The following is a 25,492-nucleotide window of genomic DNA, read 5'->3' on the forward strand; positions in this document are numbered from 1 at the left end:
TGAGCCGAAATAGCTCAGTTGGGAGAGCGTTAGACTGAAGATCTAAAGGTCCCTGGTTCAATCCCGGGTTTCGGCAAAGCTGTTTGGACTGTGTAAATGTAATTTTTGGTTTGTTAACAAAGACCTATGCTTTATCTGGAAACTGACCTCCCCCTCACAGGCAAGAACAATTACCAGGTCTCAAAAAGGCCAACAAATGGCCTGAAGTGCCAAGGCAAGAGAGGCCTGCATTCTTGTATCAATGGTTTTATCTGGAAAAAGCATAAACCTCAAAGGAGAAACTGATTGATCAGTTGCAACACTTCTGTGAGATAAACGTCAATTATAAAAGAAAGGATTCAAACCTCATACAGAGGCCTCTTTCCCCCTCAACTGCTCGGGGGGTTCTACTCTCACATTGTTCCTGCATTCAGCTTTTCTACTTCTACCAGGGTCTGGCCTCCCTCACTGGAGTTTGTTTCTTATTCTTTCTCTTTGTTTCCCTCTATAATTTATTTTTTGTGTCTATTTTGGGTTCTTTTGTTACAATGGAACAATTTTACATATATTAGTTCCATAAAAACAGGCAAGAACAATTACCAGGTCTCAAAAAAGCCAACAAAAACGCCTGAAGTGCCAAGACAAGAGAGGCCTGCATTCTTGTATCAATGGTTTTATCTGGAAAAAGCATAAACCTTTGGGTTCCATAAACAGAAATCTAATTGTGTTCAAAAACATGATTTTTTTTTTTAATGGAGATCAAGGTAATCTCTAATGGCAAATAAAAAACACAAAAGCATCGCCTCCCCGTCGGGGAATCGAACCCCGGTCTCCCGCGTGACAGGCGGGGATACTCACCACTATACTAACGAGGAGCTGGCCCTGCTTCTTTGTTATCATAGGTCTTTAGAACTTCAAGCATGTTTGTTTCTTGCAACAGTGGTTTGTGACATTTAGATTGATTTCATAGTAGGTATGAGGTATGAGCCGAAATAGCTCAGTTGGGAGAGCGTTAGACTGAAGATCTAAAGGTCCCTGGTTCAATCCCGGGTTTCGGCAAAGCTGTTTGGACTGTGTAAATGCAATTTTTGGTTTGTTAACAAAGACCTATGCTTTATCTGGAAACTGACCTCCCCCTCACAGGCAAGAACAATTACCAGGTCTCAAAAAGGCCAACAAATGGCCTGAAGTGCCAAGACAAGAGAGGCCTGCATTCTTGTATCAATGGTTTTATCTGGAAAAAGCATAAACCTCAAAGGAGAAACTGATTGATCAGTTGCAACACTTCTGTGAGATAAACGTCCATTATAAAAGAAAGGATTCAAACCTCATACAGAGGCCTCTTTCCCCCTCAACTGCTCGGGGGGTTCTACTCTCACATTGTTCCTGCATTCAGCTTTTCTACTTCTACCAGGGTCTGGCCTCCCTCACTGGAGTTTGTTTCTTATTCTTTCTCTTTGTTTCCCTCTATAATTTATTTTTTGTGTCTATTTTGGGTTCTTTTGTTACAATGGAACAATTTTACATATATTAGTTCCATAAAAACAGGCAAGAACAATTACCAGGTCTCAAAAAAGCCAACAAAAACGCCTGAAGTGCCAAGACAAGAGAGGCCTGCATTCTTGTATCAATGGTTTTATCTGGAAAAAGCATAAACCTTTGGGTTCCATAAACAGAAATCTAATTGTGTTCAAAAACATGATTTTTTTTTTTAATGGAGATCAAGGTAATCTCTAATGGCAAATAAAAAACACAAAAGCATCGCCTCCCCGTCGGGGAATCGAACCCCGGTCTCCCGCGTGACAGGCGGGGATACTCACCACTATACTAACGAGGAGCTGGCCCTGCTTCTTTGTTATCATAGGTCTTTAGAACTTCAAGCATGTTTGTTTCTTGCAACAGTGGTTTGTGACATTTAGATTGATTTCATAGTAGGTATGAGGTATGAGCCGAAATAGCTCAGTTGGGAGAGCGTTAGACTGAAGATCTAAAGGTCCCTGGTTCAATCCCGGGTTTCGGCAAAGCTGTTTGGACTGTGTAAATGCAATTTTTGGTTTGTTAACAAAGACCTATGCTTTATCTGGAAACTGACCTCCCCCTCACAGGCAAGAACAATTACCAGGTCTCAAAAAGGCCAACAAATGGCCTGAAGTGCCAAGACAAGAGAGGCCTGCATTCTTGTATCAATGGTTTTATCTGGAAAAAGCATAAACCTCAAAGGAGAAACTGATTGATCAGTTGCAACACTTCTGTGAGATAAACGTCCATTATAAAAGAAAGGATTCAAACCTCATACAGAGGCCTCTTTCCCCCTCAACTGCTCGGGGGGTTCTACTCTCACATTGTTCCTGCATTCAGCTTTTCTACTTCTACCAGGGTCTGGCCTCCCTCACTGGAGTTTGTTTCTTATTCTTTCTCTTTGTTTCCCTCTATAATTTATTTTTTGTGTCTATTTTGGGTTCTTTTGTTACAATGGAACAATTTTACATATATTAGTTCCATAAAAACAGGCAAGAACAATTACCAGGTCTCAAAAAAGCCAACAAAAACGCCTGAAGTGCCAAGACAAGAGAGGCCTGCATTCTTGTATCAATGGTTTTATCTGGAAAAAGCATAAACCTTTGGGTTCCATAAACAGAAATCTAATTGTGTTCAAAAACATGATTTTTTTTTTTAATGGAGATCAAGGTAATCTCTAATGGCAAATAAAAAACACAAAAGCATCGCCTCCCCGTCGGGGAATCGAACCCCGGTCTCCCGCGTGACAGGCGGGGATACTCACCACTATACTAACGAGGAGCTGGCCCTGCTTCTTTGTTATCATAGGTCTTTAGAACTTCAAGCATGTTTGTTTCTTGCAACAGTGGTTTGTGACATTTAGATTGATTTCATAGTAGGTATGAGGTATGAGCCGAAATAGCTCAGTTGGGAGAGCGTTAGACTGAAGATCTAAAGGTCCCTGGTTCAATCCCGGGTTTCGGCAAAGCTGTTTGGACTGTGTAAATGTAATTTTTGGTTTGTTAACAAAGACCTATGCTTTATCTGGAAACTGACCTCCCCCTCACAGGCAAGAACAATTACCAGGTCTCAAAAAGGCCAACAAATGGCCTGAAGTGCCAAGACAAGAGAGGCCTGCATTCTTGTATCAATGGTTTTATCTGGAAAAAGCATAAACCTCAAAGGAGAAACTGATTGATCAGTTGCAACACTTCTGTGAGATAAACGTCCATTATAAAAGAAAGGATTCAAACCTCATACAGAGGCCTCTTTCCCCCTCAACTGCTCGGGGGGTTCTACTCTCACATTGTTCCTGCATTCAGCTTTTCTACTTCTACCAGGGTCTGGCCTCCCTCACTGGAGTTTGTTTCTTATTCTTTCTCTTTGTTTCCCTCTATAATTTATTTTTTGTGTCTATTTTGGGTTCTTTTGTTACAATGGAACAATTTTACATATATTAGTTCCATAAAAACAGGCAAGAACAATTACCAGGTCTCAAAAAAGCCAACAAAAACGCCTGAAGTGCCAAGACAAGAGAGGCCTGCATTCTTGTATCAATGGTTTTATCTGGAAAAAGCATAAACCTTTGGGTTCCATAAACAGAAATCTAATTGTGTTCAAAAACATGATTTTTTTTTTTAATGGAGATCAAGGTAATCTCTAATGGCAAATAAAAAACACAAAAGCATCGCCTCCCCGTCGGGGAATCGAACCCCGGTCTCCCGCGTGACAGGCGGGGATACTCACCACTATACTAACGAGGAGCTGGCCCTGCTTCTTTGTTATCATAGGTCTTTAGAACTTCAAGCATGTTTGTTTCTTGCAACAGTGGTTTGTGACATTTAGATTGATTTCATAGTAGGTATGAGGTATGAGCCGAAATAGCTCAGTTGGGAGAGCGTTAGACTGAAGATCTAAAGGTCCCTGGTTCAATCCCGGGTTTCGGCAAAGCTGTTTGGACTGTGTAAATGCAATTTTTGGTTTGTTAACAAAGACCTATGCTTTATCTGGAAACTGACCTCCCCCTCACAGGCAAGAACAATTACCAGGTCTCAAAAAGGCCAACAAATGGCCTGAAGTGCCAAGACAAGAGAGGCCTGCATTCTTGTATCAATGGTTTTATCTGGAAAAAGCATAAACCTCAAAGGAGAAACTGATTGATCAGTTGCAACACTTCTGTGAGATAAACGTCCATTATAAAAGAAAGGATTCAAACCTCATACAGAGGCCTCTTTCCCCCTCAACTGCTCGGGGGGTTCTACTCTCACATTGTTCCTGCATTCAGCTTTTCTACTTCTACCAGGGTCTGGCCTCCCTCACTGGAGTTTGTTTCTTATTCTTTCTCTTTGTTTCCCTCTATAATTTATTTTTTGTGTCTATTTTGGGTTCTTTTGTTACAATGGAACAATTTTACATATATTAGTTCCATAAAAACAGGCAAGAACAATTACCAGGTCTCAAAAAAGCCAACAAAAACGCCTGAAGTGCCAAGACAAGAGAGGCCTGCATTCTTGTATCAATGGTTTTATCTGGAAAAAGCATAAACCTTTGGGTTCCATAAACAGAAATCTAATTGTGTTCAAAAACATGATTTTTTTTTTTAATGGAGATCAAGGTAATCTCTAATGGCAAATAAAAAACACAAAAGCATCGCCTCCCCGTCGGGGAATCGAACCCCGGTCTCCCGCGTGACAGGCGGGGATACTCACCACTATACTAACGAGGAGCTGGCCCTGCTTCTTTGTTATCATAGGTCTTTAGAACTTCAAGCATGTTTGTTTCTTGCAACAGTGGTTTGTGACATTTAGATTGATTTCATAGTAGGTATGAGGTATGAGCCGAAATAGCTCAGTTGGGAGAGCGTTAGACTGAAGATCTAAAGGTCCCTGGTTCAATCCCGGGTTTCGGCAAAGCTGTTTGGACTGTGTAAATGCAATTTTTGGTTTGTTAACAAAGACCTATGCTTTATCTGGAAACTGACCTCCCCCTCACAGGCAAGAACAATTACCAGGTCTCAAAAAGGCCAACAAATGGCCTGAAGTGCCAAGACAAGAGCGGCCTGCATTCTTGTATCAATGGTTTTATCTGGAAAATGCATAAACCTCAAAGGAGAAACTGATTGATCAGTTGCAACACTTCTGTGAGATAAACGTCCATTATAAAAGAAAGGATTCAAACCTCATACAGAGGCCTCTTTCCCCCTCAACTGCTCGGGGGGTTCTACTCTCACATTGTTCCTGCATTCAGCTTTTCTACTTCTACCAGGGTCTGGCCTCCCTCACTGGAGTTTGTTTCTTATTCTTTCTCTTTGTTTCCCTCTATAATTTATTTTTTGTGTCTATTTTGGGTTCTGTTGTTACAATGGAACAATTTTACATATATTAGTTCCATAAAAACAGGCAAGAACAATTACCAGGTCTCAAAAAAGCCAACAAAAACGCCTGAAGTGCCAAGACAAGAGAGGCCTGCATTCTTGTATCAATGGTTTTATCTGGAAAAAGCATAAACCTTTGGGTTCCATAAACAGAAATCTAATTGTGTTCAAAAACATGATTTTTTTTTTTAATGGAGATCAAGGTAATCTCTAATGGCAAATAAAAAACACAAAAGCATCGCCTCCCCGTCGGGGAATCGAACCCCGGTCTCCCGCGTGACAGGCGGGGATACTCACCACTATACTAACGAGGAGCTGGCCCTGCTTCTTTGTTATCATAGGTCTTTAGAACTTCAAGCATGTTTGTTTCTTGCAACAGTGGTTTGTGACATTTAGATTGATTTCATAGTAGGTATGAGGTATGAGCCGAAATAGCTCAGTTGGGAGAGCGTTAGACTGAAGATCTAAAGGTCCCTGGTTCAATCCCGGGTTTCGGCAAAGCTGTTTGGACTGTGTAAATGCAATTTTTGGTTTGTTAACAAAGACCTATGCTTTATCTGGAAACTGACCTCCCCCTCACAGGCAAGAACAATTACCAGGTCTCAAAAAGGCCAACAAATGGCCTGAAGTGCCAAGACAAGAGCGGCCTGCATTCTTGTATCAATGGTTTTATCTGGAAAAAGCATAAACCTCAAAGGAGAAACTGATTGATCAGTTGCAACACTTCTGTGAGATAAACGTCCATTATAAAAGAAAGGATTCAAACCTCATACAGAGGCCTCTTTCCCCCTCAACTGCTCGGGGGGTTCTACTCTCACATTGTTCCTGCATTCAGCTTTTCTACTTCTACCAGGGTCTGGCCTCCCTCACTGGAGTTTGTTTCTTATTCTTTCTCTTTGTTTCCCTCTATAATTTATTTTTTGTGTCTATTTTGGGTTCTTTTGTTACAATGGAACAATTTTACATATATTAGTTCCATAAAAACAGGCAAGAACAATTACCAGGTCTCAAAAAAGCCAACAAAAACGCCTGAAGTGCCAAGACAAGAGAGGCCTGCATTCTTGTATCAATGGTTTTATCTGGAAAAAGCATAAACCTTTGGGTTCCATAAACAGAAATCTAATTGTGTTCAAAAACATGATTTTTTTTTTTAATGGAGATCAAGGTAATCTCTAATGGCAAATAAAAAACACAAAAGCATCGCCTCCCCGTCGGGGAATCGAACCCCGGTCTCCCGCGTGACAGGCGGGGATACTCACCACTATACTAACGAGGAGCTGGCCCTGCTTCTTTGTTATCATAGGTCTTTAGAACTTCAAGCATGTTTGTTTCTTGCAACAGTGGTTTGTGACATTTAGATTGATTTCATAGTAGGTATGAGGTATGAGCCGAAATAGCTCAGTTGGGAGAGCGTTAGACTGAAGATCTAAAGGTCCCTGGTTCAATCCCGGGTTTCGGCAAAGCTGTTTGGACTGTGTAAATGCAATTTTTGGTTTGTTAACAAAGACCTATGCTTTATCTGGAAACTGACCTCCCCCTCACAGGCAAGAACAATTACCAGGTCTCAAAAAGGCCAACAAATGGCCTGAAGTGCCAAGACAAGAGAGGCCTGCATTCTTGTATCAATGGTTTTATCTGGAAAAAGCATAAACCTCAAAGGAGAAACTGATTGATCAGTTGCAACACTTCTGTGAGATAAACGTCCATTATAAAAGAAAGGATTCAAACCTCATACAGAGGCCTCTTTCCCCCTCAACTGCTCGGGGGGTTCTACTCTCACATTGTTCCTGCATTCAGCTTTTCTACTTCTACCAGGGTCTGGCCTCCCTCACTGGAGTTTGTTTCTTATTCTTTCTCTTTGTTTCCCTCTATAATTTATTTTTTGTGTCTATTTTGGGTTCTTTTGTTACAATGGAACAATTTTACATATATTAGTTCCATAAAAACAGGCAAGAACAATTACCAGGTCTCAAAAAAGCCAACAAAAACGCCTGAAGTGCCAAGACAAGAGAGGCCTGCATTCTTGTATCAATGGTTTTATCTGGAAAAAGCATAAACCTTTGGGTTCCATAAACAGAAATCTAATTGTGTTCAAAAACATGATTTTTTTTTTTAATGGAGATCAAGGTAATCTCTAATGGCAAATAAAAAACACAAAAGCATCGCCTCCCCGTCGGGGAATCGAACCCCGGTCTCCCGCGTGACAGGCGGGGATACTCACCACTATACTAACGAGGAGCTGGCCCTGCTTCTTTGTTATCATAGGTCTTTAGAACTTCAAGCATGTTTGTTTCTTGCAACAGTGGTTTGTGACATTTAGATTGATTTCATAGTAGGTATGAGGTATGAGCCGAAATAGCTCAGTTGGGAGAGCGTTAGACTGAAGATCTAAAGGTCCCTGGTTCAATCCCGGGTTTCGGCAAAGCTGTTTGGACTGTGTAAATGCAATTTTTGGTTTGTTAACAAAGACCTATGCTTTATCTGGAAACTGACCTCCCCCTCACAGGCAAGAACAATTACCAGGTCTCAAAAAGGCCAACAAATGGCCTGAAGTGCCAAGACAAGAGAGGCCTGCATTCTTGTATCAATGGTTTTATCTGGAAAAAGCATAAACCTCAAAGGAGAAACTGATTGATCAGTTGCAACACTTCTGTGAGATAAACGTCCATTATAAAAGAAAGGATTCAAACCTCATACAGAGGCCTCTTTCCCCCTCAACTGCTCGGGGGGTTCTACTCTCACATTGTTCCTGCATTCAGCTTTTCTACTTCTACCAGGGTCTGGCCTCCCTCACTGGAGTTTGTTTCTTATTCTTTCTCTTTGTTTCCCTCTATAATTTATTTTTTGTGTCTATTTTGGGTTCTTTTGTTACAATGGAACAATTTTACATATATTAGTTCCATAAAAACAGGCAAGAACAATTACCAGGTCTCAAAAAAGCCAACAAAAACGCCTGAAGTGCCAAGACAAGAGAGGCCTGCATTCTTGTATCAATGGTTTTATCTGGAAAAAGCATAAACCTTTGGGTTCCATAAACAGAAATCTAATTGTGTTCAAAAACATGATTTTTTTTTTTAATGGAGATCAAGGTAATCTCTAATGGCAAATAAAAAACACAAAAGCATCGCCTCCCCGTCGGGGAATCGAACCCCGGTCTCCCGCGTGACAGGCGGGGATACTCACCACTATACTAACGAGGAGCTGGCCCTGCTTCTTTGTTATCATAGGTCTTTAGAACTTCAAGCATGTTTGTTTCTTGCAACAGTGGTTTGTGACATTTAGATTGATTTCATAGTAGGTATGAGGTATGAGCCGAAATAGCTCAGTTGGGAGAGCGTTAGACTGAAGATCTAAAGGTCCCTGGTTCAATCCCGGGTTTCGGCAAAGCTGTTTGGACTGTGTAAATGTAATTTTTGGTTTGTTAACAAAGACCTATGCTTTATCTGGAAACTGACCTCCCCCTCACAGGCAAGAACAATTACCAGGTCTCAAAAAGGCCAACAAATGGCCTGAAGTGCCAAGACAAGAGCGGCCTGCATTCTTGTATCAATGGTTTTATCTGGAAAAAGCATAAACCTCAAAGGAGAAACTGATTGATCAGTTGCAACACTTCTGTGAGATAAACGTCCATTATAAAAGAAAGGATTCAAACCTCATACAGAGGCCTCTTTCCCCCTCAACTGCTCGGGGGGTTCTACTCTCACATTGTTCCTGCATTCAGCTTTTCTACTTCTACCAGGGTCTGGCCTCCCTCACTGGAGTTTGTTTCTTATTCTTTCTCTTTGTTTCCCTCTATAATTTATTTTTTGTGTCTATTTTGGGTTCTTTTGTTACAATGGAACAATTTTACATATATTAGTTCCATAAAAACAGGCAAGAACAATTACCAGGTCTCAAAAAAGCCAACAAAAACGCCTGAAGTGCCAAGACAAGAGAGGCCTGCATTCTTGTATCAATGGTTTTATCTGGAAAAAGCATAAACCTTTGGGTTCCATAAACAGAAATCTAATTGTGTTCAAAAACATGATTTTTTTTTTTAATGGAGATCAAGGTAATCTCTAATGGCAAATAAAAAACACAAAAGCATCGCCTCCCCGTCGGGGAATCGAACCCCGGTCTCCCGCGTGACAGGCGGGGATACTCACCACTATACTAACGAGGAGCTGGCCCTGCTTCTTTGTTATCATAGGTCTTTAGAACTTCAAGCATGTTTGTTTCTTGCAACAGTGGTTTGTGACATTTAGATTGATTTCATAGTAGGTATGAGGTATGAGCCGAAATAGCTCAGTTGGGAGAGCGTTAGACTGAAGATCTAAAGGTCCCTGGTTCAATCCCGGGTTTCGGCAAAGCTGTTTGGACTGTGTAAATGCAATTTTTGGTTTGTTAACAAAGACCTATGCTTTATCTGGAAACTGACCTCCCCCTCACAGGCAAGAACAATTACCAGGTCTCAAAAAGGCCAACAAATGGCCTGAAGTGCCAAGACAAGAGAGGCCTGCATTCTTGTATCAATGGTTTTATCTGGAAAAAGCATAAACCTCAAAGGAGAAACTGATTGATCAGTTGCAACACTTCTGTGAGATAAACGTCCATTATAAAAGAAAGGATTCAAACCTCATACAGAGGCCTCTTTCCCCCTCAACTGCTCGGGGGGTTCTACTCTCACATTGTTCCTGCATTCAGCTTTTCTACTTCTACCAGGGTCTGGCCTCCCTCACTGGAGTTTGTTTCTTATTCTTTCTCTTTGTTTCCCTCTATAATTTATTTTTTGTGTCTATTTTGGGTTCTTTTGTTACAATGGAACAATTTTACATATATTAGTTCCATAAAAACAGGCAAGAACAATTACCAGGTCTCAAAAAAGCCAACAAAAACGCCTGAAGTGCCAAGACAAGAGAGGCCTGCATTCTTGTATCAATGGTTTTATCTGGAAAAAGCATAAACCTTTGGGTTCCATAAACAGAAATCTAATTGTGTTCAAAAACATGATTTTTTTTTTTAATGGAGATCAAGGTAATCTCTAATGGCAAATAAAAAACACAAAAGCATCGCCTCCCCGTCGGGGAATCGAACCCCGGTCTCCCGCGTGACAGGCGGGGATACTCACCACTATACTAACGAGGAGCTGGCCCTGCTTCTTTGTTATCATAGGTCTTTAGAACTTCAAGCATGTTTGTTTCTTGCAACAGTGGTTTGTGACATTTAGATTGATTTCATAGTAGGTATGAGGTATGAGCCGAAATAGCTCAGTTGGGAGAGCGTTAGACTGAAGATCTAAAGGTCCCTGGTTCAATCCCGGGTTTCGGCAAAGCTGTTTGGACTGTGTAAATGTAATTTTTGGTTTGTTAACAAAGACCTATGCTTTATCTGGAAACTGACCTCCCCCTCACAGGCAAGAACAATTACCAGGTCTCAAAAAGGCCAACAAATGGCCTGAAGTGCCAAGACAAGAGCGGCCTGCATTCTTGTATCAATGGTTTTATCTGGAAAAAGCATAAACCTCAAAGGAGAAACTGATTGATCAGTTGCAACACTTCTGTGAGATAAACGTCCATTATAAAAGAAAGGATTCAAACCTCATACAGAGGCCTCTTTCCCCCTCAACTGCTCGGGGGGTTCTACTCTCACATTGTTCCTGCATTCAGCTTTTCTACTTCTACCAGGGTCTGGCCTCCCTCACTGGAGTTTGTTTCTTATTCTTTCTCTTTGTTTCCCTCTATAATTTATTTTTTGTGTCTATTTTGGGTTCTTTTGTTACAATGGAACAATTTTACATATATTAGTTCCATAAAAACAGGCAAGAACAATTACCAGGTCTCAAAAAAGCCAACAAAAACGCCTGAAGTGCCAAGACAAGAGAGGCCTGCATTCTTGTATCAATGGTTTTATCTGGAAAAAGCATAAACCTTTGGGTTCCATAAACAGAAATCTAATTGTGTTCAAAAACATGATTTTTTTTTTTAATGGAGATCAAGGTAATCTCTAATGGCAAATAAAAAACACAAAAGCATCGCCTCCCCGTCGGGGAATCGAACCCCGGTCTCCCGCGTGACAGGCGGGGATACTCACCACTATACTAACGAGGAGCTGGCCCTGCTTCTTTGTTATCATAGGTCTTTAGAACTTCAAGCATGTTTGTTTCTTGCAACAGTGGTTTGTGACATTTAGATTGATTTCATAGTAGGTATGAGGTATGAGCCGAAATAGCTCAGTTGGGAGAGCGTTAGACTGAAGATCTAAAGGTCCCTGGTTCAATCCCGGGTTTCGGCAAAGCTGTTTGGACTGTGTAAATGCAATTTTTGGTTTGTTAACAAAGACCTATGCTTTATCTGGAAACTGACCTCCCCCTCACAGGCAAGAACAATTACCAGGTCTCAAAAAGGCCAACAAATGGCCTGAAGTGCCAAGACAAGAGAGGCCTGCATTCTTGTATCAATGGTTTTATCTGGAAAAAGCATAAACCTCAAAGGAGAAACTGATTGATCAGTTGCAACACTTCTGTGAGATAAACGTCCATTATAAAAGAAAGGATTCAAACCTCATACAGAGGCCTCTTTCCCCCTCAACTGCTCGGGGGGTTCTACTCTCACATTGTTCCTGCATTCAGCTTTTCTACTTCTACCAGGGTCTGGCCTCCCTCACTGGAGTTTGTTTCTTATTCTTTCTCTTTGTTTCCCTCTATAATTTATTTTTTGTGTCTATTTTGGGTTCTTTTGTTACAATGGAACAATTTTACATATATTAGTTCCATAAAAACAGGCAAGAACAATTACCAGGTCTCAAAAAAGCCAACAAAAACGCCTGAAGTGCCAAGACAAGAGAGGCCTGCATTCTTGTATCAATGGTTTTATCTGGAAAAAGCATAAACCTTTGGGTTCCATAAACAGAAATCTAATTGTGTTCAAAAACATGATTTTTTTTTTTAATGGAGATCAAGGTAATCTCTAATGGCAAATAAAAAACACAAAAGCATCGCCTCCCCGTCGGGGAATCGAACCCCGGTCTCCCGCGTGACAGGCGGGGATACTCACCACTATACTAACGAGGAGCTGGCCCTGCTTCTTTGTTATCATAGGTCTTTAGAACTTCAAGCATGTTTGTTTCTTGCAACAGTGGTTTGTGACATTTAGATTGATTTCATAGTAGGTATGAGGTATGAGCCGAAATAGCTCAGTTGGGAGAGCGTTAGACTGAAGATCTAAAGGTCCCTGGTTCAATCCCGGGTTTCGGCAAAGCTGTTTGGACTGTGTAAATGCAATTTTTGGTTTGTTAACAAAGACCTATGCTTTATCTGGAAACTGACCTCCCCCTCACAGGCAAGAACAATTACCAGGTCTCAAAAAGGCCAACAAATGGCCTGAAGTGCCAAGACAAGAGAGGCCTGCATTCTTGTATCAATGGTTTTATCTGGAAAAAGCATAAACCTCAAAGGAGAAACTGATTGATCAGTTGCAACACTTCTGTGAGATAAACGTCCATTATAAAAGAAAGGATTCAAACCTCATACAGAGGCCTCTTTCCCCCTCAACTGCTCGGGGGGTTCTACTCTCACATTGTTCCTGCATTCAGCTTTTCTACTTCTACCAGGGTCTGGCCTCCCTCACTGGAGTTTGTTTCTTATTCTTTCTCTTTGTTTCCCTCTATAATTTATTTTTTGTGTCTATTTTGGGTTCTTTTGTTACAATGGAACAATTTTACATATATTAGTTCCATAAAAACAGGCAAGAACAATTACCAGGTCTCAAAAAAGCCAACAAAAACGCCTGAAGTGCCAAGACAAGAGAGGCCTGCATTCTTGTATCAATGGTTTTATCTGGAAAAAGCATAAACCTTTGGGTTCCATAAACAGAAATCTAATTGTGTTCAAAAACATGATTTTTTTTTTTAATGGAGATCAAGGTAATCTCTAATGGCAAATAAAAAACACAAAAGCATCGCCTCCCCGTCGGGGAATCGAACCCCGGTCTCCCGCGTGACAGGCGGGGATACTCACCACTATACTAACGAGGAGCTGGCCCTGCTTCTTTGTTATCATAGGTCTTTAGAACTTCAAGCATGTTTGTTTCTTGCAACAGTGGTTTGTGACATTTAGATTGATTTCATAGTAGGTATGAGGTATGAGCCGAAATAGCTCAGTTGGGAGAGCGTTAGACTGAAGATCTAAAGGTCCCTGGTTCAATCCCGGGTTTCGGCAAAGCTGTTTGGACTGTGTAAATGCAATTTTTGGTTTGTTAACAAAGACCTATGCTTTATCTGGAAACTGACCTCCCCCTCACAGGCAAGAACAATTACCAGGTCTCAAAAAGGCCAACAAATGGCCTGAAGTGCCAAGACAAGAGAGGCCTGCATTCTTGTATCAATGGTTTTATCTGGAAAAAGCATAAACCTCAAAGGAGAAACTGATTGATCAGTTGCAACACTTCTGTGAGATAAACGTCCATTATAAAAGAAAGGATTCAAACCTCATACAGAGGCCTCTTTCCCCCTCAACTGCTCGGGGGGTTCTACTCTCACATTGTTCCTGCATTCAGCTTTTCTACTTCTACCAGGGTCTGGCCTCCCTCACTGGAGTTTGTTTCTTATTCTTTCTCTTTGTTTCCCTCTATAATTTATTTTTTGTGTCTATTTTGGGTTCTTTTGTTACAATGGAACAATTTTACATATATTAGTTCCATAAAAACAGGCAAGAACAATTACCAGGTCTCAAAAAAGCCAACAAAAACGCCTGAAGTGCCAAGACAAGAGAGGCCTGCATTCTTGTATCAATGGTTTTATCTGGAAAAAGCATAAACCTTTGGGTTCCATAAACAGAAATCTAATTGTGTTCAAAAACATGATTTTTTTTTTTAATGGAGATCAAGGTAATCTCTAATGGCAAATAAAAAACACAAAAGCATCGCCTCCCCGTCGGGGAATCGAACCCCGGTCTCCCGCGTGACAGGCGGGGATACTCACCACTATACTAACGAGGAGCTGGCCCTGCTTCTTTGTTATCATAGGTCTTTAGAACTTCAAGCATGTTTGTTTCTTGCAACAGTGGTTTGTGACATTTAGATTGATTTCATAGTAGGTATGAGGTATGAGCCGAAATAGCTCAGTTGGGAGAGCGTTAGACTGAAGATCTAAAGGTCCCTGGTTCAATCCCGGGTTTCGGCAAAGCTGTTTGGACTGTGTAAATGCAATTTTTGGTTTGTTAACAAAGACCTATGCTTTATCTGGAAACTGACCTCCCCCTCACAGGCAAGAACAATTACCAGGTCTCAAAAAGGCCAACAAATGGCCTGAAGTGCCAAGACAAGAGCGGCCTGCATTCTTGTATCAATGGTTTTATCTGGAAAAAGCATAAACCTCAAAGGAGAAACTGATTGATCAGTTGCAACACTTCTGTGAGATAAACGTCCATTATAAAAGAAAGGATTCAAACCTCATACAGAGGCCTCTTTCCCCCTCAACTGCTCGGGGGGTTCTACTCTCACATTGTTCCTGCATTCAGCTTTTCTACTTCTACCAGGGTCTGGCCTCCCTCACTGGAGTTTGTTTCTTATTCTTTCTCTTTGTTTCCCTCTATAATTTATTTTTTGTGTCTATTTTGGGTTCTTTTGTTACAATGGAACAATTTTACATATATTAGTTCCATAAAAACAGGCAAGAACAATTACCAGGTCTCAAAAAAGCCAACAAAAACGCCTGAAGTGCCAAGACAAGAGAGGCCTGCATTCTTGTATCAATGGTTTTATCTGGAAAAAGCATAAACCTTTGGGTTCCATAAACAGAAATCTAATTGTGTTCAAAAACATGATTTTTTTTTTTAATGGAGATCAAGGTAATCTCTAATGGCAAATAAAAAACACAAAAGCATCGCCTCCCCGTCGGGGAATCGAACCCCGGTCTCCCGCGTGACAGGCGGGGATACTCACCACTATACTAACGAGGAGCTGGCCCTGCTTCTTTGTTATCATAGGTCTTTAGAACTTCAAGCATGTTTGTTTCTTGCAACAGTGGTTTGTGACATTTAGATTGATTTCATAGTAGGTATGAGGTATGAGCCGAAATAGCTCAGTTGGGAGAGCGTTAGACTGAAGATCTAAAGGTCCCTGGTTCAATCCCGGGTTTCGGCAAAGCTGTTTGGACTGTGTAAATGCAATTTTTGGTTTGTTAACAAAGACCTATGCTTTATCTGGAAACTGACCTCCCCCTCACAGGCAAGAACAATTACCAGGTCTCAAAAAGGCCAACAAATGGCCTGAAGTGCCAAGACAAGAGAGGCCTGCATTCTTGTATCAATGGTTTTATCTGGAAAAAGCATAAACCTCAAAGGAGAAACTGATTGATCAGTTGCAACACTTCTGTGAGATAAACGTCCATTATAAAAGAAAGGATTCAAACCTCATACAGAGGCCTCTTTCCCCCTCAACTGCTCGGGGGGTTCTACTCTCACATTGTTCCTGCATTCAGCTTTTCTACTTCTACCAGGGTCTGGCCTCCCTCACTGGAGTTTGTTTCTTATTCTTTCTCTTTGTTTCCCTCTATAATTTATTTTTTGTGTCTATTTTGGGTTCTTTTGTTACAATGGAACAATTTTACATATATTAGTTCCATAAAAACAGGCAAGAACAATTACCAGGTCTCAAAAAAGCCAACAAAAACGCCTGAAGTGCCAAGACAAGAGAGGCCTGCATTCTTGTATCAATGGTTTTATCTGGAAAAAGCATAAACCTTTGGGTTCCATAAACAGAAATCTAATTGTGTTCAAAAACATGATTTTTTTTTTTAATGGAGATCAAGGTAATCTCTAATGGCAAATAAAAAACACAAAAGCATCGCCTCCCCGTCGGGGAATCGAACCCCGGTCTCCCGCGTGACAGGCGGGGATACTCACCACTATACTAACGAGGAGCTGGCCCTGCTTCTTTGTTATCATAGGTCTTTAGAACTTCAAGCATGTTTGTTTCTTGCAACAGTGGTTTGTGACATTTAGATTGATTTCATAGTAGGTATGAGGTATGAGCCGAAATAGCTCAGTTGGGAGAGCGTTAGACTGAAGATCTAAAGGTCCCTGGTTCAATCCCGGGTTTCGGCAAAGCTGTTTGGACTGTGTAAATGTAATTTTTGGTTTGTTAACAAAGACCTATGCTTTATCTGGAAACTGACCTCCCCCTCACAGGCAAGAACAATTACCAGGTCTCAAAAAGGCCAACAAATGGCCTGAAGTGCCAAGACAAGAGCGGCCTGCATTCTTGTATCAATGGTTTTATCTGGAAAAAGCATAAACCTCAAAGGAGAAACTGATTGATCAGTTGCAACACTTCTGTGAGATAAACGTCCATTATAAAAGAAAGGATTCAAACCTCATACAGAGGCCTCTTTCCCCCTCAACTGCTCGGGGGGTTCTACTCTCACATTGTTCCTGCATTCAGCTTTTCTACTTCTACCAGGGTCTGGCCTCCCTCACTGGAGTTTGTTTCTTATTCTTTCTCTTTGTTTCCCTCTATAATTTATTTTTTGTGTCTATTTTGGGTTCTTTTGTTACAATGGAACAATTTTACATATATTAGTTCCATAAAAACAGGCAAGAACAATTACCAGGTCTCAAAAAAGCCAACAAAAACGCCTGAAGTGCCAAGACAAGAGAGGCCTGCATTCTTGTATCAATGGTTTTATCTGGAAAAAGCATAAACCTTTGGGTTCCATAAACAGAAATCTAATTGTGTTCAAAAACATGATTTTTTTTTTTAATGGAGATCAAGGTAATCTCTAATGGCAAATAAAAAACACAAAAGCATCGCCTCCCCGTCGGGGAATCGAACCCCGGTCTCCCGCGTGACAGGCGGGGATACTCACCACTATACTAACGAGGAGCTGGCCCTGCTTCTTTGTTATCATAGGTCTTTAGAACTTCAAGCATGTTTGTTTCTTGCAACAGTGGTTTGTGACATTTAGATTGATTTCATAGTAGGTATGAGGTATGAGCCGAAATAGCTCAGTTGGGAGAGCGTTAGACTGAAGATCTAAAGGTCCCTGGTTCAATCCCGGGTTTCGGCAAAGCTGTTTGGACTGTGTAAATGCAATTTTTGGTTTGTTAACAAAGACCTATGCTTTATCTGGAAACTGACCTCCCCCTCACAGGCAAGAACAATTACCAGGTCTCAAAAAGGCCAACAAATGGCCTGAAGTGCCAAGACAAGAGAGGCCTGCATTCTTGTATCAATGGTTTTATCTGGAAAAAGCATAAACCTCAAAGGAGAAACTGATTGATCAGTTGCAACACTTCTGTGAGATAAACGTCCATTATAAAAGAAAGGATTCAAACCTCATACAGAGGCCTCTTTCCCCCTCAACTGCTCGGGGGGTTCTACTCTCACATTGTTCCTGCATTCAGCTTTTCTACTTCTACCAGGGTCTGGCCTCCCTCACTGGAGTTTGTTTCTTATTCTTTCTCTTTGTTTCCCTCTATAATTTATTTTTTGTGTCTATTTTGGGTTCTTTTGTTACAATGGAACAATTTTACATATATTAGTTCCATAAAAACAGGCAAGAACAATTACCAGGTCTCAAAAAAGCCAACAAAAACGCCTGAAGTGCCAAGACAAGAGAGGCCTGCATTCTTGTATCAATGGTTTTATCTGGAAAAAGCATAAACCTTTGGGTTCCATAAACAGAAATCTAATTGTGTTCAAAAACATGATTTTTTTTTTTAATGGAGATCAAGGTAATCTCTAATGGCAAATAAAAAACACAAAAGCATCGCCTCCCCGTCGGGGAATCGAACCCCGGTCTCCCGCGTGACAGGCGGGGATACTCACCACTATACTAACGAGGAGCTGGCCCTGCTTCTTTGTTATCATAGGTCTTTAGAACTTCAAGCATGTTTGTTTCTTGCAACAGTGGTTTGTGACATTTAGATTGATTTCATAGTAGGTATGAGGTATGAGCCGAAATAGCTCAGTTGGGAGAGCGTTAGACTGAAGATCTAAAGGTCCCTGGTTCAATCCCGGGTTTCGGCAAAGCTGTTTGGACTGTGTAAATGCAATTTTTGGTTTGTTAACAAAGACCTATGCTTTATCTGGAAACTGACCTCCCCCTCACAGGCAAGAACAATTACCAGGTCTCAAAAAGGCCAACAAATGGCCTGAAGTGCCAAGACAAGAGCGGCCTGCATTCTTGTATCAATGGTTTTATCTGGAAAAAGCATAAACCTCAAAGGAGAAACTGATTGATCAGTTGCAACACTTCTGTGAGATAAACGTCCATTATAAAAGAAAGGATTCAAACCTCATACAGAGGCCTCTTTCCCCCTCAACTGCTCGGGGGGTTCTACTCTCACATTGTTCCTGCATTCAGCTTTTCTACTTCTACCAGGGTCTGGCCTCCCTCACTGGAGTTTGTTTCTTATTCTTTCTCTTTGTTTCCCTCTATAATTTATTTTTTGTGTCTATTTTGGGTTCTTTTGTTACAATGGAACAATTTTACATATATTAGTTCCATAAAAACAGGCAAGAACAATTACCAGGTCTCAAAAAAGCCAACAAAAACGCCTGAAGTGCCAAGACAAGAGAGGCCTGCATTCTTGTATCAATGGTTTTATCTGGAAAAAGCATAAACCTTTGGGTTCCATAAACAGAAATCTAATTGTGTTCAAAAACATGATTTTTTTTTTTAATGGAGATCAAGGTAATCTCTAATGGCAAATAAAAAACACAAAAGCATCGCCTCCCCGTCGGGGAATCGAACCCCGGTCTCCCGCGTGACAGGCGGGGATACTCACCACTATACTAACGAGGAGCTGGCCCTGCTTCTTTGTTATCATAGGTCTTTAGAACTTCAAGCATGTTTGTTTCTTGCAACAGTGGTTTGTGACATTTAGATTGATTTCATAGTAGGTATGAGGTATGAGCCGAAATAGCTCAGTTGGGAGAGCGTTAGACTGAAGATCTAAAGGTCCCTGGTTCAATCCCGGGTTTCGGCAAAGCTGTTTGGACTGTGTAAATGCAATTTTTGGTTTGTTAACAAAGACCTATGCTTTATCTGGAAACTGACCTCCCCCTCACAGGCAAGAACAATTACCAGGTCTCAAAAAGGCCAACAAATGGCCTGAAGTGCCAAGACAAGAGCGGCCTGCATTCTTGTATCAATGGTTTTATCTGGAAAAAGCATAAACCTCAAAGGAGAAACTGATTGATCAGTTGCAACACTTCTGTGAGATAAACGTCCATTATAAAAGAAAGGATTCAAACCTCATACAGAGGCCTCTTTCCCCCTCAACTGCTCGGGGGGTTCTACTCTCACATTGTTCCTGCATTCAGCTTTTCTACTTCTACCAGGGTCTGGCCTCCCTCACTGGAGTTTGTTTCTTATTCTTTCTCTTTGTTTCCCTCTATAATTTATTTTTTGTGTCTATTTTGGGTTCTTTTGTTACAATGGAACAATTTTACATATATTAGTTCCATAAAAACAGGCAAGAACAATTACCAGGTCTCAAAAAAGCCAACAAAAACGCCTGAAGTGCCAAGACAAGAGAGGCCTGCATTCTTGTATCAATGGTTTTATCTGGAAAAAGCATAAACCTTTGGGTTCCATAAACAGAAATCTAATTGTGTTCAAAAACATGATTTTTTTTTTTAATGGAGATCAAGGTAATCTCTAATGGCAAATAAAAAACACAAAAGCATCGCCTCCCCGTCGGGGAATCGAACCCCGGTCTCCCGCGTGACAGGCGGGGATACTCACCACTATACTAACGAGGAGCTGGCCCTGCTTCTTTGTTATCATAGGTCTTTAGAACTTCAAGCATGTTTGTTTCTTGCAACAGTGGTTTGTGACATTTAGATTGATTTCATAGTAGGTATGAGGTATGAGCCGAAATAGCTCAGTTGGGAGAGCGTTAGACTGAAGATCTAAAGGTCCCTGGTTCAATCCCGGGTTTCGGCAAAGCTGTTTGGACTGTGTAAATGCAATTTTTGGTTTGTTAACAAAGACCTATGCTTTATCTGGAAACTGACCTCCCCCTCACAGGCAAGAACAATTACCAGGTCTCAAAAAGGCCAACAAATGGCCTGAAGTGCCAAGACAAGAGAGGCCTGCATTCTTGTATCAATGGTTTTATCTGGAAAAAGCATAAACCTCAAAGGAGAAACTGATTGATCAGTTGCAACACTTCTGTGAGATAAACGTCCATTATAAAAGAAAGGATTCAAACCTCATACAGAGGCCTCTTTCCCCCTCAACTGCTCGGGGGGTTCTACTCTCACATTGTTCCTGCATTCAGCTTTTCTACTTCTACCAGGGTCTGGCCTCCCTCACTGGAGTTTGTTTCTTATTCTTTCTCTTTGTTTCCCTCTATAATTTATTTTTTGTGTCTATTTTGGGTTCTTTTGTTACAATGGAACAATTTTACATATATTAGTTCCATAAAAACAGGCAAGAACAATTACCAGGTCTCAAAAAAGCCAACAAAAACGCCTGAAGTGCCAAGACAAGAGAGGCCTGCATTCTTGTATCAATGGTTTTATCTGGAAAAAGCATAAACCTTTGGGTTCCATAAACAGAAATCTAATTGTGTTCAAAAACATGATTTTTTTTTTTAATGGAGATCAAGGTAATCTCTAATGGCAAATAAAAAACACAAAAGCATCGCCTCCCCGTCGGGGAATCGAACCCCGGTCTCCCGCGTGACAGGCGGGGATACTCACCACTATACTAACGAGGAGCTGGCCCTGCTTCTTTGTTATCATAGGTCTTTAGAACTTCAAGCATGTTTGTTTCTTGCAACAGTGGTTTGTGACATTTAGATTGATTTCATAGTAGGTATGAGGTATGAGCCGAAATAGCTCAGTTGGGAGAGCGTTAGACTGAAGATCTAAAGGTCCCTGGTTCAATCCCGGGTTTCGGCAAAGCTGTTTGGACTGTGTAAATGCAATTTTTGGTTTGTTAACAAAGACCTATGCTTTATCTGGAAACTGACCTCCCCCTCACAGGCAAGAACAATTACCAGGTCTCAAAAAGGCCAACAAATGGCCTGAAGTGCCAAGACAAGAGAGGCCTGCATTCTTGTATCAATGGTTTTATCTGGAAAAAGCATAAACCTCAAAGGAGAAACTGATTGATCAGTTGCAACACTTCTGTGAGATAAACGTCCATTATAAAAGAAAGGATTCAAACCTCATACAGAGGCCTCTTTCCCCCTCAACTGCTCGGGGGGTTCTACTCTCACATTGTTCCTGCATTCAGCTTTTCTACTTCTACCAGGGTCTGGCCTCCCTCACTGGAGTTTGTTTCTTATTCTTTCTCTTTGTTTCCCTCTATAATTTATTTTTTGTGTCTATTTTGGGTTCTTTTGTTACAATGGAACAATTTTACATATATTAGTTCCATAAAAACAGGCAAGAACAATTACCAGGTCTCAAAAAAGCCAACAAAAACGCCTGAAGTGCCAAGACAAGAGAGGCCTGCATTCTTGTATCAATGGTTTTATCTGGAAAAAGCATAAACCTTTGGGTTCCATAAACAGAAATCTAATTGTGTTCAAAAACATGATTTTTTTTTTTAATGGAGATCAAGGTAATCTCTAATGGCAAATAAAAAACACAAAAGCATCGCCTCCCCGTCGGGGAATCGAACCCCGGTCTCCCGCGTGACAGGCGGGGATACTCACCACTATACTAACGAGGAGCTGGCCCTGCTTCTTTGTTATCATAGGTCTTTAGAACTTCAAGCATGTTTGTTTCTTGCAACAGTGGTTTGTGACATTTAGATTGATTTCATAGTAGGTATGAGGTATGAGCCGAAATAGCTCAGTTGGGAGAGCGTTAGACTGAAGATCTAAAGGTCCCTGGTTCAATCCCGGGTTTCGGCAAAGCTGTTTGGACTGTGTAAATGCAATTTTTGGTTTGTTAACAAAGACCTATGCTTTATCTGGAAACTGACCTCCCCCTCACAGGCAAGAACAATTACCAGGTCTCAAAAAGGCCAACAAATGGCCTGAAGTGCCAAGACAAGAGCGGCCTGCATTCTTGTATCAATGGTTTTATCTGGAAAAAGCATAAACCTCAAAGGAGAAACTGATTGATCAGTTGCAACACTTCTGTGAGATAAACGTCCATTATAAAAGAAAGGATTCAAACCTCATACAGAGGCCTCTTTCCCCCTCAACTGCTCGGGGGGTTCTACTCTCACATTGTTCCTGCATTCAGCTTTTCTACTTCTACCAGGGTCTGGCCTCCCTCACTGGAGTTTGTTTCTTATTCTTTCTCTTTGTTTCCCTCTATAATTTATTTTTTGTGTCTATTTTGGGTTCTTTTGTTACAATGGAACAATTTTACATATATTAGTTCCATAAAAACAGGCAAGAACAATTACCAGGTCTCAAAAAAGCCAACAAAAACGCCTGAAGTGCCAAGACAAGAGAGGCCTGCATTCTTGTATCAATGGTTTTATCTGGAAAAAGCATAAACCTTTGGGTTCCATAAACAGAAATCTAATTGTGTTCAAAAACATGATTTTTTTTTTTAATGGAGATCAAGGTAATCTCTAATGGCAAATAAAAAACACAAAAGCATCGCCTCCCCGTCGGGGAATCGAACCCCGGTCTCCCGCGTGACAGGCGGGGATACTCACCACTATACTAACGAGGAGCTGGCCCTGCTTCTTTGTTATCATAGGTCTTTAGAACTTCAAGCATGTTTGTTTCTTGCAACAGTGGTTTGTGACATTTAGATTGATTTCATAGTAGGTATGAGGTATGAGCCGAAATAGCTCAGTTGGGAGAGCGTTAGACTGAAGATCTAAAGGTCCCTGGTTCAATCCCGGGTTTCGGCAAAGCTGTTTGGACTGTGTAAATGCAATTTTTGGTTTGTTAACAAAGACCTATGCTTTATCTGGAAACTGACCTCCCCCTCACAGGCAAGAACAATTACCAGGTCTCAAAAAGGCCAACAAATGGCCTGAAGTGCCAAGACAAGAGAGGCCTGCATTCTTGTATCAATGGTTTTATCTGGAAAAAGCATAAACCTCAAAGGAGAAACTGATTGATCAGTTGCAACACTTCTGTGAGATAAACGTCCATTATAAAAGAAAGGATTCAAACCTCATACAGAGGCCTCTTTCCCCCTCAACTGCTCGGGGGGTTCTACTCTCACATTGTTCCTGCATTCAGCTTTTCTACTTCTACCAGGGTCTGGCCTCCCTCACTGGAGTTTGTTTCTTATTCTTTCTCTTTGTTTCCCTCTATAATTTATTTTTTGTGTCTATTTTGGGTTCTTTTGTTACAATGGAACAATTTTACATATATTAGTTCCATAAAAACAGGCAAGAACAATTACCAGGTCTCAAAAAAGCCAACAAAAACGCCTGAAGTGCCAAGACAAGAGAGGCCTGCATTCTTGTATCAATGGTTTTATCTGGAAAAAGCATAAACCTTTGGGTTCCATAAACAGAAATCTAATTGTGTTCAAAAACATGATTTTTTTTTTTAATGGAGATCAAGGTAATCTCTAATGGCAAATAAAAAACACAAAAGCATCGCCTCCCCGTCGGGGAATCGAACCCCGGTCTCCCGCGTGACAGGCGGGGATACTCACCACTATACTAACGAGGAGCTGGCCCTGCTTCTTTGTTATCATAGGTCTTTAGAACTTCAAGCATGTTTGTTTCTTGCAACAGTGGTTTGTGACATTTAGATTGATTTCATAGTAGGTATGAGGTATGAGCCGAAATAGCTCAGTTGGGAGAGCGTTAGACTGAAGATCTAAAGGTCCCTGGTTCAATCCCGGGTTTCGGCAAAGCTGTTTGGACTGTGTAAATGCAATTTTTGGTTTGTTAACAAAGACCTATGCTTTATCTGGAAACTGACCTCCCCCTCACAGGCAAGAACAATTACCAGGTCTCAAAAAGGCCAACAAATGGCCTGAAGTGCCAAGACAAGAGAGGCCTGCATTCTTGTATCAATGGTTTTATCTGGAAAAAGCATAAACCTCAAAGGAGAAACTGATTGATCAGTTGCAACACTTCTGTGAGATAAACGTCCATTATAAAAGAAAGGATTCAAACCTCATACAGAGGCCTCTTTCCCCCTCAACTGCTCGGGGGGTTCTACTCTCACATTGTTCCTGCATTCAGCTTTTCTACTTCTACCAGGGTCTGGCCTCCCTCACTGGAGTTTGTTTCTTATTCTTTCTCTTTGTTTCCCTCTATAATTTATTTTTTGTGTCTATTTTGGGTTCTTTTGTTACAATGGAACAATTTTACATATATTAGTTCCATAAAAACAGGCAAGAACAATTACCAGGTCTCAAAAAAGCCAACAAAAACGCCTGAAGTGCCAAGACAAGAGAGGCCTGCATTCTTGTATCAATGGTTTTATCTGGAAAAAGCATAAACCTTTGGGTTCCATAAACAGAAATCTAATTGTGTTCAAAAACATGATTTTTTTTTTTAATGGAGATCAAGGTAATCTCTAATGGCAAATAAAAAACACAAAAGCATCGCCTCCCCGTCGGGGAATCGAACCCCGGTCTCCCGCGTGACAGGCGGGGATACTCACCACTATACTAACGAGGAGCTGGCCCTGCTTCTTTGTTATCATAGGTCTTTAGAACTTCAAGCATGTTTGTTTCTTGCAACAGTGGTTTGTGACATTTAGATTGATTTCATAGTAGGTATGAGGTATGAGCCGAAATAGCTCAGTTGGGAGAGCGTTAGACTGAAGATCTAAAGGTCCCTGGTTCAATCCCGGGTTTCGGCAAAGCTGTTTGGACTGTGTAAATGCAATTTTTGGTTTGTTAACAAAGACCTATGCTTTATCTGGAAACTGACCTCCCCCTCACAGGCAAGAACAATTACCAGGTCTCAAAAAGGCCAACAAATGGCCTGAAGTGCCAAGACAAGAGCGGCCTGCATTCTTGTATCAATGGTTTTATCTGGAAAAAGCATAAACCTCAAAGGAGAAACTGATTGATCAGTTGCAACACTTCTGTGAGATAAACGTCCATTATAAAAGAAAGGATTCAAACCTCATACAGAGGCCTCTTTCCCCCTCAACTGCTCGGGGGGTTCTACTCTCACATTGTTCCTGCATTCAGCTTTTCTACTTCTACCAGGGTCTGGCCTCCCTCACTGGAGTTTGTTTCTTATTCTTTCTCTTTGTTT

The 25,492-nt window shown here is 41.0% G+C and overlaps 53 non-coding genes across 53 annotated transcripts; 27 read left to right on the forward strand and 26 right to left on the reverse strand.

Annotated features, from left to right (window-relative positions):
- The first annotated feature begins 3 nt into the window (after nucleotides 1-3).
- Nucleotides 4-76, forward strand: trnaf-gaa (transfer RNA phenylalanine (anticodon GAA)). The gene has a single exon. It is a non-coding gene; the product is annotated as a tRNA-Phe (tRNA).
- Nucleotides 77-782: 706 nt separating this feature from the next.
- Nucleotides 783-854, reverse strand: trnad-guc (transfer RNA aspartic acid (anticodon GUC)). The gene has a single exon. It is a non-coding gene; the product is annotated as a tRNA-Asp (tRNA).
- A 111-nt stretch (nucleotides 855-965) lies between these two features.
- On the forward strand, nucleotides 966-1,038 carry trnaf-gaa (transfer RNA phenylalanine (anticodon GAA)). Its single transcript has one exon. It is a non-coding gene; the product is annotated as a tRNA-Phe (tRNA).
- A 706-nt stretch (nucleotides 1,039-1,744) lies between these two features.
- Nucleotides 1,745-1,816, reverse strand: trnad-guc (transfer RNA aspartic acid (anticodon GUC)). Its single transcript has one exon. It is a non-coding gene; the product is annotated as a tRNA-Asp (tRNA).
- A 111-nt stretch (nucleotides 1,817-1,927) lies between these two features.
- Nucleotides 1,928-2,000, forward strand: trnaf-gaa (transfer RNA phenylalanine (anticodon GAA)). The gene has a single exon. It is a non-coding gene; the product is annotated as a tRNA-Phe (tRNA).
- A 706-nt stretch (nucleotides 2,001-2,706) lies between these two features.
- Nucleotides 2,707-2,778, reverse strand: trnad-guc (transfer RNA aspartic acid (anticodon GUC)). The gene has a single exon. It is a non-coding gene; the product is annotated as a tRNA-Asp (tRNA).
- Nucleotides 2,779-2,889: 111 nt separating this feature from the next.
- trnaf-gaa (transfer RNA phenylalanine (anticodon GAA)) lies at nucleotides 2,890-2,962 on the forward strand. Its single transcript has one exon. It is a non-coding gene; the product is annotated as a tRNA-Phe (tRNA).
- Nucleotides 2,963-3,668: 706 nt separating this feature from the next.
- On the reverse strand, nucleotides 3,669-3,740 carry trnad-guc (transfer RNA aspartic acid (anticodon GUC)). The gene has a single exon. It is a non-coding gene; the product is annotated as a tRNA-Asp (tRNA).
- Nucleotides 3,741-3,851: 111 nt separating this feature from the next.
- Nucleotides 3,852-3,924, forward strand: trnaf-gaa (transfer RNA phenylalanine (anticodon GAA)). Its single transcript has one exon. It is a non-coding gene; the product is annotated as a tRNA-Phe (tRNA).
- Nucleotides 3,925-4,630: 706 nt separating this feature from the next.
- On the reverse strand, nucleotides 4,631-4,702 carry trnad-guc (transfer RNA aspartic acid (anticodon GUC)). Its single transcript has one exon. It is a non-coding gene; the product is annotated as a tRNA-Asp (tRNA).
- Nucleotides 4,703-4,813: 111 nt separating this feature from the next.
- Nucleotides 4,814-4,886, forward strand: trnaf-gaa (transfer RNA phenylalanine (anticodon GAA)). The gene has a single exon. It is a non-coding gene; the product is annotated as a tRNA-Phe (tRNA).
- Nucleotides 4,887-5,592: 706 nt separating this feature from the next.
- Nucleotides 5,593-5,664, reverse strand: trnad-guc (transfer RNA aspartic acid (anticodon GUC)). The gene has a single exon. It is a non-coding gene; the product is annotated as a tRNA-Asp (tRNA).
- Nucleotides 5,665-5,775: 111 nt separating this feature from the next.
- trnaf-gaa (transfer RNA phenylalanine (anticodon GAA)) lies at nucleotides 5,776-5,848 on the forward strand. The gene has a single exon. It is a non-coding gene; the product is annotated as a tRNA-Phe (tRNA).
- A 706-nt stretch (nucleotides 5,849-6,554) lies between these two features.
- On the reverse strand, nucleotides 6,555-6,626 carry trnad-guc (transfer RNA aspartic acid (anticodon GUC)). The gene has a single exon. It is a non-coding gene; the product is annotated as a tRNA-Asp (tRNA).
- Nucleotides 6,627-6,737: 111 nt separating this feature from the next.
- On the forward strand, nucleotides 6,738-6,810 carry trnaf-gaa (transfer RNA phenylalanine (anticodon GAA)). The gene has a single exon. It is a non-coding gene; the product is annotated as a tRNA-Phe (tRNA).
- A 706-nt stretch (nucleotides 6,811-7,516) lies between these two features.
- On the reverse strand, nucleotides 7,517-7,588 carry trnad-guc (transfer RNA aspartic acid (anticodon GUC)). The gene has a single exon. It is a non-coding gene; the product is annotated as a tRNA-Asp (tRNA).
- Nucleotides 7,589-7,699: 111 nt separating this feature from the next.
- Nucleotides 7,700-7,772, forward strand: trnaf-gaa (transfer RNA phenylalanine (anticodon GAA)). The gene has a single exon. It is a non-coding gene; the product is annotated as a tRNA-Phe (tRNA).
- Nucleotides 7,773-8,478: 706 nt separating this feature from the next.
- Nucleotides 8,479-8,550, reverse strand: trnad-guc (transfer RNA aspartic acid (anticodon GUC)). The gene has a single exon. It is a non-coding gene; the product is annotated as a tRNA-Asp (tRNA).
- A 111-nt stretch (nucleotides 8,551-8,661) lies between these two features.
- trnaf-gaa (transfer RNA phenylalanine (anticodon GAA)) lies at nucleotides 8,662-8,734 on the forward strand. Its single transcript has one exon. It is a non-coding gene; the product is annotated as a tRNA-Phe (tRNA).
- Nucleotides 8,735-9,440: 706 nt separating this feature from the next.
- On the reverse strand, nucleotides 9,441-9,512 carry trnad-guc (transfer RNA aspartic acid (anticodon GUC)). The gene has a single exon. It is a non-coding gene; the product is annotated as a tRNA-Asp (tRNA).
- A 111-nt stretch (nucleotides 9,513-9,623) lies between these two features.
- trnaf-gaa (transfer RNA phenylalanine (anticodon GAA)) lies at nucleotides 9,624-9,696 on the forward strand. The gene has a single exon. It is a non-coding gene; the product is annotated as a tRNA-Phe (tRNA).
- A 706-nt stretch (nucleotides 9,697-10,402) lies between these two features.
- trnad-guc (transfer RNA aspartic acid (anticodon GUC)) lies at nucleotides 10,403-10,474 on the reverse strand. Its single transcript has one exon. It is a non-coding gene; the product is annotated as a tRNA-Asp (tRNA).
- A 111-nt stretch (nucleotides 10,475-10,585) lies between these two features.
- trnaf-gaa (transfer RNA phenylalanine (anticodon GAA)) lies at nucleotides 10,586-10,658 on the forward strand. Its single transcript has one exon. It is a non-coding gene; the product is annotated as a tRNA-Phe (tRNA).
- Nucleotides 10,659-11,364: 706 nt separating this feature from the next.
- Nucleotides 11,365-11,436, reverse strand: trnad-guc (transfer RNA aspartic acid (anticodon GUC)). The gene has a single exon. It is a non-coding gene; the product is annotated as a tRNA-Asp (tRNA).
- A 111-nt stretch (nucleotides 11,437-11,547) lies between these two features.
- Nucleotides 11,548-11,620, forward strand: trnaf-gaa (transfer RNA phenylalanine (anticodon GAA)). Its single transcript has one exon. It is a non-coding gene; the product is annotated as a tRNA-Phe (tRNA).
- Nucleotides 11,621-12,326: 706 nt separating this feature from the next.
- trnad-guc (transfer RNA aspartic acid (anticodon GUC)) lies at nucleotides 12,327-12,398 on the reverse strand. The gene has a single exon. It is a non-coding gene; the product is annotated as a tRNA-Asp (tRNA).
- Nucleotides 12,399-12,509: 111 nt separating this feature from the next.
- Nucleotides 12,510-12,582, forward strand: trnaf-gaa (transfer RNA phenylalanine (anticodon GAA)). The gene has a single exon. It is a non-coding gene; the product is annotated as a tRNA-Phe (tRNA).
- A 706-nt stretch (nucleotides 12,583-13,288) lies between these two features.
- On the reverse strand, nucleotides 13,289-13,360 carry trnad-guc (transfer RNA aspartic acid (anticodon GUC)). The gene has a single exon. It is a non-coding gene; the product is annotated as a tRNA-Asp (tRNA).
- A 111-nt stretch (nucleotides 13,361-13,471) lies between these two features.
- Nucleotides 13,472-13,544, forward strand: trnaf-gaa (transfer RNA phenylalanine (anticodon GAA)). The gene has a single exon. It is a non-coding gene; the product is annotated as a tRNA-Phe (tRNA).
- Nucleotides 13,545-14,250: 706 nt separating this feature from the next.
- Nucleotides 14,251-14,322, reverse strand: trnad-guc (transfer RNA aspartic acid (anticodon GUC)). Its single transcript has one exon. It is a non-coding gene; the product is annotated as a tRNA-Asp (tRNA).
- Nucleotides 14,323-14,433: 111 nt separating this feature from the next.
- Nucleotides 14,434-14,506, forward strand: trnaf-gaa (transfer RNA phenylalanine (anticodon GAA)). Its single transcript has one exon. It is a non-coding gene; the product is annotated as a tRNA-Phe (tRNA).
- Nucleotides 14,507-15,212: 706 nt separating this feature from the next.
- Nucleotides 15,213-15,284, reverse strand: trnad-guc (transfer RNA aspartic acid (anticodon GUC)). The gene has a single exon. It is a non-coding gene; the product is annotated as a tRNA-Asp (tRNA).
- Nucleotides 15,285-15,395: 111 nt separating this feature from the next.
- trnaf-gaa (transfer RNA phenylalanine (anticodon GAA)) lies at nucleotides 15,396-15,468 on the forward strand. Its single transcript has one exon. It is a non-coding gene; the product is annotated as a tRNA-Phe (tRNA).
- A 706-nt stretch (nucleotides 15,469-16,174) lies between these two features.
- On the reverse strand, nucleotides 16,175-16,246 carry trnad-guc (transfer RNA aspartic acid (anticodon GUC)). Its single transcript has one exon. It is a non-coding gene; the product is annotated as a tRNA-Asp (tRNA).
- Nucleotides 16,247-16,357: 111 nt separating this feature from the next.
- Nucleotides 16,358-16,430, forward strand: trnaf-gaa (transfer RNA phenylalanine (anticodon GAA)). The gene has a single exon. It is a non-coding gene; the product is annotated as a tRNA-Phe (tRNA).
- Nucleotides 16,431-17,136: 706 nt separating this feature from the next.
- trnad-guc (transfer RNA aspartic acid (anticodon GUC)) lies at nucleotides 17,137-17,208 on the reverse strand. Its single transcript has one exon. It is a non-coding gene; the product is annotated as a tRNA-Asp (tRNA).
- A 111-nt stretch (nucleotides 17,209-17,319) lies between these two features.
- trnaf-gaa (transfer RNA phenylalanine (anticodon GAA)) lies at nucleotides 17,320-17,392 on the forward strand. The gene has a single exon. It is a non-coding gene; the product is annotated as a tRNA-Phe (tRNA).
- A 706-nt stretch (nucleotides 17,393-18,098) lies between these two features.
- trnad-guc (transfer RNA aspartic acid (anticodon GUC)) lies at nucleotides 18,099-18,170 on the reverse strand. Its single transcript has one exon. It is a non-coding gene; the product is annotated as a tRNA-Asp (tRNA).
- Nucleotides 18,171-18,281: 111 nt separating this feature from the next.
- trnaf-gaa (transfer RNA phenylalanine (anticodon GAA)) lies at nucleotides 18,282-18,354 on the forward strand. Its single transcript has one exon. It is a non-coding gene; the product is annotated as a tRNA-Phe (tRNA).
- A 706-nt stretch (nucleotides 18,355-19,060) lies between these two features.
- Nucleotides 19,061-19,132, reverse strand: trnad-guc (transfer RNA aspartic acid (anticodon GUC)). The gene has a single exon. It is a non-coding gene; the product is annotated as a tRNA-Asp (tRNA).
- Nucleotides 19,133-19,243: 111 nt separating this feature from the next.
- trnaf-gaa (transfer RNA phenylalanine (anticodon GAA)) lies at nucleotides 19,244-19,316 on the forward strand. Its single transcript has one exon. It is a non-coding gene; the product is annotated as a tRNA-Phe (tRNA).
- A 706-nt stretch (nucleotides 19,317-20,022) lies between these two features.
- trnad-guc (transfer RNA aspartic acid (anticodon GUC)) lies at nucleotides 20,023-20,094 on the reverse strand. The gene has a single exon. It is a non-coding gene; the product is annotated as a tRNA-Asp (tRNA).
- A 111-nt stretch (nucleotides 20,095-20,205) lies between these two features.
- trnaf-gaa (transfer RNA phenylalanine (anticodon GAA)) lies at nucleotides 20,206-20,278 on the forward strand. The gene has a single exon. It is a non-coding gene; the product is annotated as a tRNA-Phe (tRNA).
- Nucleotides 20,279-20,984: 706 nt separating this feature from the next.
- trnad-guc (transfer RNA aspartic acid (anticodon GUC)) lies at nucleotides 20,985-21,056 on the reverse strand. Its single transcript has one exon. It is a non-coding gene; the product is annotated as a tRNA-Asp (tRNA).
- Nucleotides 21,057-21,167: 111 nt separating this feature from the next.
- Nucleotides 21,168-21,240, forward strand: trnaf-gaa (transfer RNA phenylalanine (anticodon GAA)). The gene has a single exon. It is a non-coding gene; the product is annotated as a tRNA-Phe (tRNA).
- Nucleotides 21,241-21,946: 706 nt separating this feature from the next.
- On the reverse strand, nucleotides 21,947-22,018 carry trnad-guc (transfer RNA aspartic acid (anticodon GUC)). Its single transcript has one exon. It is a non-coding gene; the product is annotated as a tRNA-Asp (tRNA).
- Nucleotides 22,019-22,129: 111 nt separating this feature from the next.
- Nucleotides 22,130-22,202, forward strand: trnaf-gaa (transfer RNA phenylalanine (anticodon GAA)). Its single transcript has one exon. It is a non-coding gene; the product is annotated as a tRNA-Phe (tRNA).
- A 706-nt stretch (nucleotides 22,203-22,908) lies between these two features.
- On the reverse strand, nucleotides 22,909-22,980 carry trnad-guc (transfer RNA aspartic acid (anticodon GUC)). The gene has a single exon. It is a non-coding gene; the product is annotated as a tRNA-Asp (tRNA).
- Nucleotides 22,981-23,091: 111 nt separating this feature from the next.
- Nucleotides 23,092-23,164, forward strand: trnaf-gaa (transfer RNA phenylalanine (anticodon GAA)). The gene has a single exon. It is a non-coding gene; the product is annotated as a tRNA-Phe (tRNA).
- A 706-nt stretch (nucleotides 23,165-23,870) lies between these two features.
- Nucleotides 23,871-23,942, reverse strand: trnad-guc (transfer RNA aspartic acid (anticodon GUC)). Its single transcript has one exon. It is a non-coding gene; the product is annotated as a tRNA-Asp (tRNA).
- Nucleotides 23,943-24,053: 111 nt separating this feature from the next.
- Nucleotides 24,054-24,126, forward strand: trnaf-gaa (transfer RNA phenylalanine (anticodon GAA)). The gene has a single exon. It is a non-coding gene; the product is annotated as a tRNA-Phe (tRNA).
- Nucleotides 24,127-24,832: 706 nt separating this feature from the next.
- Nucleotides 24,833-24,904, reverse strand: trnad-guc (transfer RNA aspartic acid (anticodon GUC)). Its single transcript has one exon. It is a non-coding gene; the product is annotated as a tRNA-Asp (tRNA).
- Nucleotides 24,905-25,015: 111 nt separating this feature from the next.
- Nucleotides 25,016-25,088, forward strand: trnaf-gaa (transfer RNA phenylalanine (anticodon GAA)). The gene has a single exon. It is a non-coding gene; the product is annotated as a tRNA-Phe (tRNA).
- Nucleotides 25,089-25,492: the final 404 nt, after the last annotated feature.

This window comes from Denticeps clupeoides, unplaced genomic scaffold (genome assembly GCF_900700375.1).
Source record: "Denticeps clupeoides unplaced genomic scaffold, fDenClu1.1, whole genome shotgun sequence".
NCBI lineage: Eukaryota > Metazoa > Chordata > Actinopteri > Clupeiformes > Denticipitidae > Denticeps > Denticeps clupeoides.